Source organism: Colius striatus, chromosome 16 (genome assembly GCF_028858725.1).
Source record: "Colius striatus isolate bColStr4 chromosome 16, bColStr4.1.hap1, whole genome shotgun sequence".
Lineage (NCBI taxonomy): Eukaryota > Metazoa > Chordata > Aves > Coliiformes > Coliidae > Colius > Colius striatus.
In genome coordinates this window covers 810159-819599 of record NC_084774.1, presented here as the reverse complement: position 1 = coordinate 819599, position 9441 = coordinate 810159, and the positions used below count along the sequence as shown (strand labels likewise).

The window sequence follows — 9441 nt, the reverse complement described above, 5'->3', positions numbered from 1 at the left end:
TAAGCTTCAAGAATTACTCAGAATCAACCGATCAGTTCAGAGAAACCCATTCAGTTTCTGATGAACCTTCAAGCTGCTCCCAAGCTAACACGGCAAAAGCTATGATTTTATACTGCTCTTGCTTAACCTTTTTCAGAAGCCCAGCTACCAAATACTTACCCAGAACTGTCACTTCATAAGACCCAAGGCCACTAGCACTTTTAAACTCAGTGATATTTTTCTCTGTTCTGGCTTCTTTTGGCTGGTGCACTGCTGCATGAAGGTCGTACTGTTGCATCAGTAAGTCCTTGTGCAGATAATCAAATTTACGTGGGATGCTTTCTGGGAAAATGTTGCTGTGATGCAAATATTTCATTAACTTGTCTTTCACTTGTGCCCACAGGCCACTCTGCCAGGAATCACAAGTTCCTCCAGTCTCCTCAGTTTCAGGTGTATCACTCATTCCTTCTCGGTCTGTTAGAAACACAGAAAAATATGCAGTTGCTTCTATGCTCACAGAATCACTCACTCCTCTGAGCCGTGAGAAATATTGCAATTAGAAGATTACAGCTATGAAGACGTGGCACAATATTCAAAACATACAACACAACGAATTCCAGCGAGGGCTGAAATGGGAGTGAACTGGTAATAGCAGAGAACAGACTTGTAGTAAAAAGACTTATTTCACCACATGAAGAGCATCATCGTGGCTCATGTTTGCAGAGCACGTGAAATGTCTAATGAGCAGCCAGAAACCATGAAAATGAGTTTAAGATGGCTGTAAGTGAAAGCCCGCTTTTGCATCCCTTGCACAAGAACTACATGCTTATGTTGAGGACTAGACTACATTTTACAGTGTTTTGCTATACAGTCAATGGCAGCTCCATTCTTTCCTGCTTCATAGAACTTGAGGACTTGGGAGAATGGTAGAAGCTTCACATTTTGAAGGCAAATGTTAAACATCATCTTTTTCAGCTTATTAGAAAGCTCACTTCAAAATATTCCCAGAGAAGCCTTGTGTCTCCTCCATTGCCTGTGAAAGAACTTCTCATCAGGTAGCCTTCTGAACTGGGCATATTCTCCACCCCAACATTTCTCTATGAACGCAGGCTAGTTTACTTCTTTTCAGTGCCCTAAGTGCTATGAATGAGTATCAGGATGTTGAAAAATGAAGAAACCAGAATGTACACGGACAAACTTGATACAACATATGCAACAATACTCAACAAGGGAAATAAAAGTCTTAATGCACTGAGTTAGACACGAAAGGACGGTCAATCCAAAGAAAGTTGACACCAATGTGGAAACTGAGCTCTGCATTACATAGAACAGTCTGCAGCGGTTTTTCTCACAGAACTGGAATTCCTCACTGGCATGTGAAAGCTGCTGCATCAAGAAACATATTTTTTTCTCACTATTTTCCTTGGAGAATTACGGTATTGTGTGCAAGCCTGAGGACTTTATGTTGTTAGGCAAATATAGTACAAAACAATTCCGAATGGAAGCAGTGGGATTAAACCCCACCCTTTCTCTTTCTTAAACTTCAATTAAGACTTGATTTTTCTCCCTCAATATATAATTGGTGCAGTAATTTGTGTGTCCTGCTTGTACACTCATTATTAACTTAGCATAAACAGATGTGTAATTAGGACAACACAGCAGGAACAGCCCCCACTTGTTATTCCAACAGTAAGATGCTGAAATCTTTAACGATCGGGCCACGCTTTAGAAAAAAATACAGGAAATGTTTGACCTCCTCTATCCTCCAGAGCCTTTGGCAGCAAAGACTTTCTTCTTGAAACCCATCAAATTCTAGAAATGGCTACGGTGCACATCTAAAGATCTGATTTCCCAAAAAAACAATTGAGATGAACCTTGTTTTGAGTGCAGTTAGCAGAAGGATTAAAAAAAAAATCTACTGTATCATCAGAGTCCAAAGCAAATGTTTCTTTCTTTGTTCATCTGGCCGTCAGCCTGCACTGTTACGGTAAAGCTTCTCTCTTCAAATACTTTCGGTAGTAAATCCAAGTCAGTGCACTTCTGCTTCACAGTTATGTTATCTGACAGCACTGACTGCAACCTTTTACTCCTCCTTTGACACTTCTTGCCAAGGCAGTAAATGGAATAAATGGAGTAAATGGAATTCCAGTGAGTGACCCTTATCCCAACCACGTTCCTCCCTGCACCACGATATTACAACATTTAAAAACTACAGTTTAATGATTTATTTTCCTTTAGATATTGTCTCTTTTTCTGCATCTATACAATGACTATGCAAGAAGTGTTACTTTGACGCAGGCTGCTATGACAGTGAGCTGCTAAGAGACAAAAGCGTCAGCACTGTTAATATACAGTTATAAAGAGAGGAGGGAAACAAAAAATCATGTTCCCATAAATATCTTGTGAAAGCAGGTAAGGGCAGTCTCCTTTGCTGGTATTTAAAATAAAAGAGCTCTACCTGGGTCCATGGTAACCACACTATGAGGCTTAGAGTAAAGCTTTTCCATTTGATGTGCTACCTATGACCTGCATATCAATAAATGGAAAGCCAAGCATATGATACACAATCACTGACACATAATCTCAGAATGCTGAACAAAAGGGTATTTTCAAAATCTCAGGGGTGTTCAAAAAGGAACACAGCTTAGAAAAGAGTTCACTTTGATGCACACATCAGAGTTGGTAGGCTTGTCAAGGCAAATATAAACATGCTGTTGTTACTTGGATAAAACTAGCATCAGCTCAACAGTATTTTATACAAGACTAATAATATTGCCAGGAGGACTGACACTATGTGAGAAAAATATGTGCATATGCTTAGTAGGAACATTTACACACATGCATGTAATTATTGCATAAGTCTATCACATGAAGGACTGATAGATTTATTTTGAGTATCAGCCAACTGAAGTTACACAGGGTTTCATAGATACTGAGGAAACATCAGTGCAAATGATGTCTTAATTTAAGAAGAAAAGTATAGCAATATATCTGCTTTTTAGATATAAATATACAAAAAACATCAAAAGACAAGTATCTAATGCAGGATTTCTTTACTGTAGTTAAAAAAAAATGAGGCACTGTACATCTTCAGATCCTTATAAAACCCAGCCTTTTAAACTAGCTCCCTGAAACTGCACATGTGCATCCATTTTATCAGATTACATGATATCCCAAACATTCTAGAGAGAGAAACAGCACAGCACAATAAACACTACAGACACCAGAAATAACGTCAGCTGAGAACACTCAATCTGATTTGTTGTTTTTAAAAGCAACAACAAATTTCACTGAAGATTAACAACCAATGAAGTAATGAATTATCAGACTTGCTTACAGACATGTATTCTTACTGTTGAAGAATGGATCTCTACACAGTACCTGAGGCTGCTCTCTCTTTGGCATAAAATTTCACTTTAAACCATCACTTGTACTAATTCTTGTCCAATTTCAAAGTTTCCTCATCCTTTCAGTCTCTTAATATAGTAAAGATTTGGGAAAATACACTAATTTCTATTGCTTTAAAGCAGCACAATGAAGTAGATCATCATCAACTGGCTACATTTAGGTCATTCCTAAATAAAGCTGAACTGCTGTCTTGCAAAAATAAAAGGATGGACAACATCATACGCACTACAGCTATACAGAGATGGAAACTGGCAGGTATTAATGTTGGGACAGATTCTAGTAGTAAATGAACTTTTAGATAAAATGACGTGACTCAGAGTATATTCAGTCAGCTTTGAAAAGAGGCAAACATGTCAAAATATTTGCTTAAAATAAAAACCAGACCAAGCTGCATATACTGACAAATCAGACAGCCTTCCTCGTGCACAAACAGACATGAAGAAGCCAACTGCACGGAATGTGAGTTTATTTTTCAATTGCAGAGGGAAGAAAGAAAAAATAATACTAACTTAGAAAAATCCCTAAGCCAAATCTCACTCTTATTACTGGTTTGTATGTTTCATCCATTTCCTCCCCACATCTTATATTTGCCTTTTGAAGTAGGTATTCACATAGCTTTGGGACTACCTTCCCAGAGAGGGACAATTTCATCATACGTAGATCACTGTAGCAAGAAAACTGCCAACAGAAAATGTGAGGTCTTATGCTACCAAGGGCTTCTGAGGTACAAAACTAACTTGTATAAAGCAACACTGAGAATTTATTCTCCATACTGGGAAACAGCCCAAGGCTGTCCTTCCCGACACCCTTTACAACACATCAGGGACACAACTGAGCAGAGTATGACATTAGCAAGAGCTTGGTACAGTGGCTCCCCAGAGGCTGATGGAGCCAGACATACAGAAGAGCTGTCTTGACAAAGAGGGGTTATAAAGGTATCTTTGTGGCCTGTTTGGGACCCAAAGAGAAGTAGGCTTAAACCTCCTAAGGTTAGTGTAACAACTATATGCAACATACCTGTGCAGGACTGTAAACTGTCTGGTACAGCCTGTCCAGTTTTATCTTGCCCAAAATCTTCATGTTGAAACTCAGTCAAGCTATAAAAAGAAAGTCACAGCATATATATATTTAAAATCTATTTAACCTCAAACACTATGCAGCAAAAATCCAACTCAGTAGATTTCTAGTGAGAAATGATCCCAGTGTCAGTGAGTGAGCACTACAGTACCTGGTTTCATATCCCGACACTTGTAATACAGCAGCTCGACATAACGAGATTTACTATGCTCAGTAAATCAGTTTCGAAGAGCTCAGGACAAGGACTGCTGTTTCTTTGCCTTGCGAAACAGATAAGAAAATGTCTTACACTCAAAAATCAGCGTGTGTTGCCCTCTACTGGGAACCTAACGGAAACAGCACGTGTAGCACTAAAGGCTGAACATCACAGATGGCCAACAGGTTTGAGAACTGTCTCTGAAACAGTCGCACAGCATGCTGCGGCACTCTCATGACAGCACGGCCAGCAGTCAAGACATGAATGGTTCAGCATGAATGGTGCTGCACCAACACTCCAGAATCCAAAGTGACAGAGAAATTTCAAATATTTGGACATACTGCCCCTGTTTTACCAATTAAGCAAATGAGGTTTGTGTGAAACAGACATTCTTAACCACAACATTTTGAACTCACAGTAAGCAAGTCTTCTCTAACAATCTCTAATGAATGACATTCTCTAATGAATTATGCAGGAGAAAAATCTAACACATTCTGCAGCCACAACATGGTACAGTAAGCTCTTAGGCCCGTTTATTCCTTTCTTCTTTGCTTCATTCCTCTTATTATCAACTCATCATGATGTCTGAACAAGACTGTCTTGCTTGTCTTGCAGCACAAACAACTGAGACACGGGCAAGGCTGTCAAGGTACTATCAAAATTCCACAGGACTAAAGTAGTTACTAATGAAATACGGTAACTGCAAATACACAGGAACAACACACTGACAGTGAAAAAGGAATCAAAGACAAACGTGCTGCTTAGTGGGACATCCTGTATTCAGTCATAAGGATTTACAGGTTCAACATTTCCCATTTCATAATAAGACACAGCTTGAAAGCTTCATGTCAGTGATTCAGAACAGCTGGAAATATCTAAAACCTAGTGAAAAGATAAAAGGAAATACATTGTGGTTTTTCAGTATGAAAGTACATTTTATTGTATGCACTATCAGCATGGTGTGGGCTAAGTACTGGAGTGACCTTCTTGTGATCTCCAACTCCAGGCACAAAAGAATCCTCATTTAAGCTGCACAAACTGCAACTTAGCTTTTAGTTGCCTAATTTTGTAAATAAAAACCCCTGCCACATAGGGAACTTCCAAACAGCATGACCCTCCTTGCTTCCCACCACCCACCAAAGCTTCTGAGCAGAGTTGTGCTAAAAATGTTGGCAAATACAAATTTGTTTGTGTTTCTATGTGACTTTGCAAATGTTAAGGTTGAGGGCAACCTTGGAAAGATACATGCAAGGTGTCAGAGCTATGGTTATGCAGTGGCATTTTTACGTTTTCTGATGAAAGGCAGAAGGAAAGTTTCTCTTTCTGAAGTGATAATTCAGTAATTAATTTGTGCTTCCTATTTCTGGATAAAAGAATGTTTCCATGAGAATAGAATCGTAGGATGAGTTCGTTCCCTCTACAAGAACCATCATGGAAAGCAATTACTGTGTATGCGTAACACCAAATTAAACATTTACATATCTGCTACATTAATACATTTTTGAGCCATTAGAAGTCAATTTCAAAAGTATTAACAAAAGAAGTTTAATTAAAAATGAATGCCCACAAAACCAATTGTCACTTTCGAGACCCAGATCTCAACACGAGCCGTGAAAATCCATCCCAGCGTTAGGAAAGGCTTGCTCAGAGAGCAGCAGGGCAGGTGAGACACACACCAGCTTCCCTCTTTGCTAGAGCAGAGGATTTAACCAAGTCATACTGCTGACAAGTTGGTATTATAGAAACAGTTTCTTTTCAATTGCCTGCTTGTGGAGGTGAATTGGCTTTGATTTAGTGCTAGTAGAGCCTCTGAAAAATGCAAAAATAACTTGTCACTATCTTCCCCCACTTCTTTCACAGATCTCTTGCTGGGATGGTATCGTCTATCTGCTTGACATTACTCCTCCTGGACTGCTTTGTGCTGGATGTGTGTGCAGTGTAACTTGAGCGAGGTTCGTATTTGTCTATACACACAGTTTATATGCTTCTGTGCCAGCCAGCGTGCCTGCAAGCCACCTGATATAACCCAAATCCTTCCATTTACTGCAATATGCTGTGGCTGTTGTACACCATAACACACACATTCCTATTTTGCCCATGTCAGCTTTATGAGAACTTGTGCAATGCCAAATGTGCTATTCCCAGCCTGCACTCTGCTGACTCCCCTCTTTGACATAAAGAGCCTTTATTCACTATTTCCAGGTGCACTGGTATTCATTCACCTTTTCAGTCCTTTTACTTTAAAGTAAGTCAATAAAAACAACATTAATCAAAACCGATGGCAGAAGAATAGTTTAGAAATTGGAGAAATTAGCATGTGTCGTGTTTCACACCTACTTCCTAAGCACTGAGACTAAATGTGAAACATCAAATCAAGAAAGAAAACGGTCACAACTTGTAGCTATGGCCAAATGATGCAAGGACTCAGAACACCAAGACAAACACCCTCACTCACTGGTACAACTGGTAAAAGCCTTATTTTACAGGCTGGTTGTGGTATATGCATCTACTGCGGCAAGTAACAGAGAAACCAAACAGCCTTCTGCGATAATTTGACAAGTCTACACAAATTGATGGTTGGTATCTACCAATTCTCCCTGAAAAATTCTGATTCCCGTGAAAAAGGGGTCTGAAGGAAACGTCAGACTCTGGGAAACTTGAAGTCATGCAAATCTCGAGCTGAATTTCCCCATATTATTGGATCCTCATCCTTTAGCTCTGTTCAGAGGGGAGGGAAAAACGACAAAGGGGTGTCAGTAACATGTACTTTGAGAAGGGAAGCTGCAAGGATAGAAGCATACAAACAAGTTACTTTCAAGCAGTGCAGAGTGTGAGCACGACACGCACCAGCGACTCCAATGTAACTGCAGTGCTGAACTAAAAAAGATTAAAATGCTAAGCAAACTCCTGGGGAGTTTTTCACTTCCACATAAAAATATGCCTGTCTGAAATTCCTGATCTTTCCCCATTCACAATAAACGATCAATTAAACTACTTTGCAGTATATTAAATGCTTCTAAGTACATTTCTGTTGAATGTCTCCACTAGTAAGGATATAAATATCAACACTAGCATTACATTACCCAATTCCCTCTTACTTTATTCTTTCTGAAACCCTTAATAATCAGATAAATCAACAGCCTCAGAAATGCAGAAGCTGAGGCTGTCAATAAAAATCCTTACAGTAAGCTTTTACTGCTTAAAAAACTTAAAAATGCAGCCACATGCTGAGAAACTGCACACAGTACTTGACACGGAATAATCTAAGCTAGAACAGATACTTCAAAATACGTCTCTGCTGTTGTTACTTCATCAGTCTATCAATGTACTTAGTGAGAACTGACGTTCTGCTACTTCTAAGCAACACAACAGAAAACAGTGCAATTTTAAGCCATGTCAGGTTAATTTCCTAGTTTTCTTTTGCAGTTTGCAGAGTTCAGTACAACTTCATCGTTAATTACAGAAATACACAAGTTACCTTTTAATTATATAGAGTGAAACAGCTTTCCATAATCCAACACAGACTTTCTCCTCCTTTAGTTGGGGTTCTAGCACTAATGGCATAGAGTGGACAACCAGGTAGCACGGAGAGTAGCAGACTGAGAAAAGTAGAGAACAAAGTAAACATGCCTTAACTTTTTGCTTCACTTTTAAGAAATGGGGAGAAAACATTCTTGCCACCCTCCACCCCCAAGAAAAAACAGAACATTTCTCGGCAAGTGAAAGAAAACAGGATTCCTCCCGTTGTAAAATGTCTCCTGAGGAGGAGGAGGAGAAGGAGAAGGAGAAGGAGAAGGAGAAGGAGAAGGAGAAGGAGAAGGAGAAGGAGAAGGAGAAGCAGGAGAAGCAGGAGAAGCAGGAGAAGGAGGAGAAGCAGGAGAAGGAAGAGGAGGAGGAGGATGGCTCCTGTGGCAAAAAGGGAGGTTTTTCATTCTTTTTTTGTAGCAAAAGCTGCCCTGGAGGAAGAGTGGGGTCCTCTCAGACTAGTAAAATCCTTTCTTGACAGCTAGAAATCCACGGCATGAATCCCACCTCTGCTCTGCCAGGGGGTCAGTGCAGAATGCAGGCTCATGAGAAGTTCAGTCTCCAAGTAATTGCATTTTAGAAAAGGAAGAAACAGCTGCTGCAGAAGGAGGCCTGTGACAGAAACCCACAAGGGCTCCCGTCCCTTTTTCACACAGCCACTCTTGTCAGCACACAGCAGTATCTCTGCAGATCAGAGCAACAGCACAACTTCAGCTTGTTTCACACCTGGGATCTGATCAAAGGCAGAGCGGGAGGAAATCTCCAGCCAACAGCCAGCGGTTACATTTGGCCAGAAGCCTTTGAAACATCAACCAGAGGCAAAAGGAGCTTTCCAAGAGAAGGACTCCCCAGTAAACAGCACTGAACTCTTTGGCAGAAATGCAGACTCCTGGCACACCACCAGATGAAGCAACTTCCAGGGCAGGAACGGCAGGAGAGCACCGTTTTCATATTCGAAAGGAGGGCAGATTGGAAGGGGAAGATCCAGTGACACTGCTGCCTCCCTCCCAAGGACAGATGCTGGCCAGCCTGGCTGCTCTGCCTCTCACACACGCACACACGGCTCCTCTCGCTCACTTTTGGGCCAGTGCAATCGATGCCACACTTACGCATTAGTGGCTGCGATGGCGTATTTCCCATCTCTTGTCAGCATCGCGCCCTCCGTGTTGGGATCACACAGCTCCACCATGAAACTCCTGTGAGCACTCTTGGGCACTCAAACCCCTTGCCTCTGCTGATGCATTATACCTAAAGAC

The 9441-nt window shown here is 40.7% G+C and overlaps 1 long non-coding RNA gene across 1 annotated transcript; it reads right to left on the bottom strand.

Annotated features, from left to right (window-relative positions):
• Positions 1–283: 283 nt before the first annotated feature.
• Positions 284–8193, bottom strand: LOC133626898 (uncharacterized). The gene is made up of 3 exons (XR_009819830.1): positions 8139–8193; positions 4405–4484; positions 284–453 (listed from the first exon to the last, which is right to left on the bottom strand). It is a non-coding gene; the product is annotated as an uncharacterized LOC133626898 (long non-coding RNA).
• Between the last annotated feature and the right edge of the window lie 1248 nt (positions 8194–9441).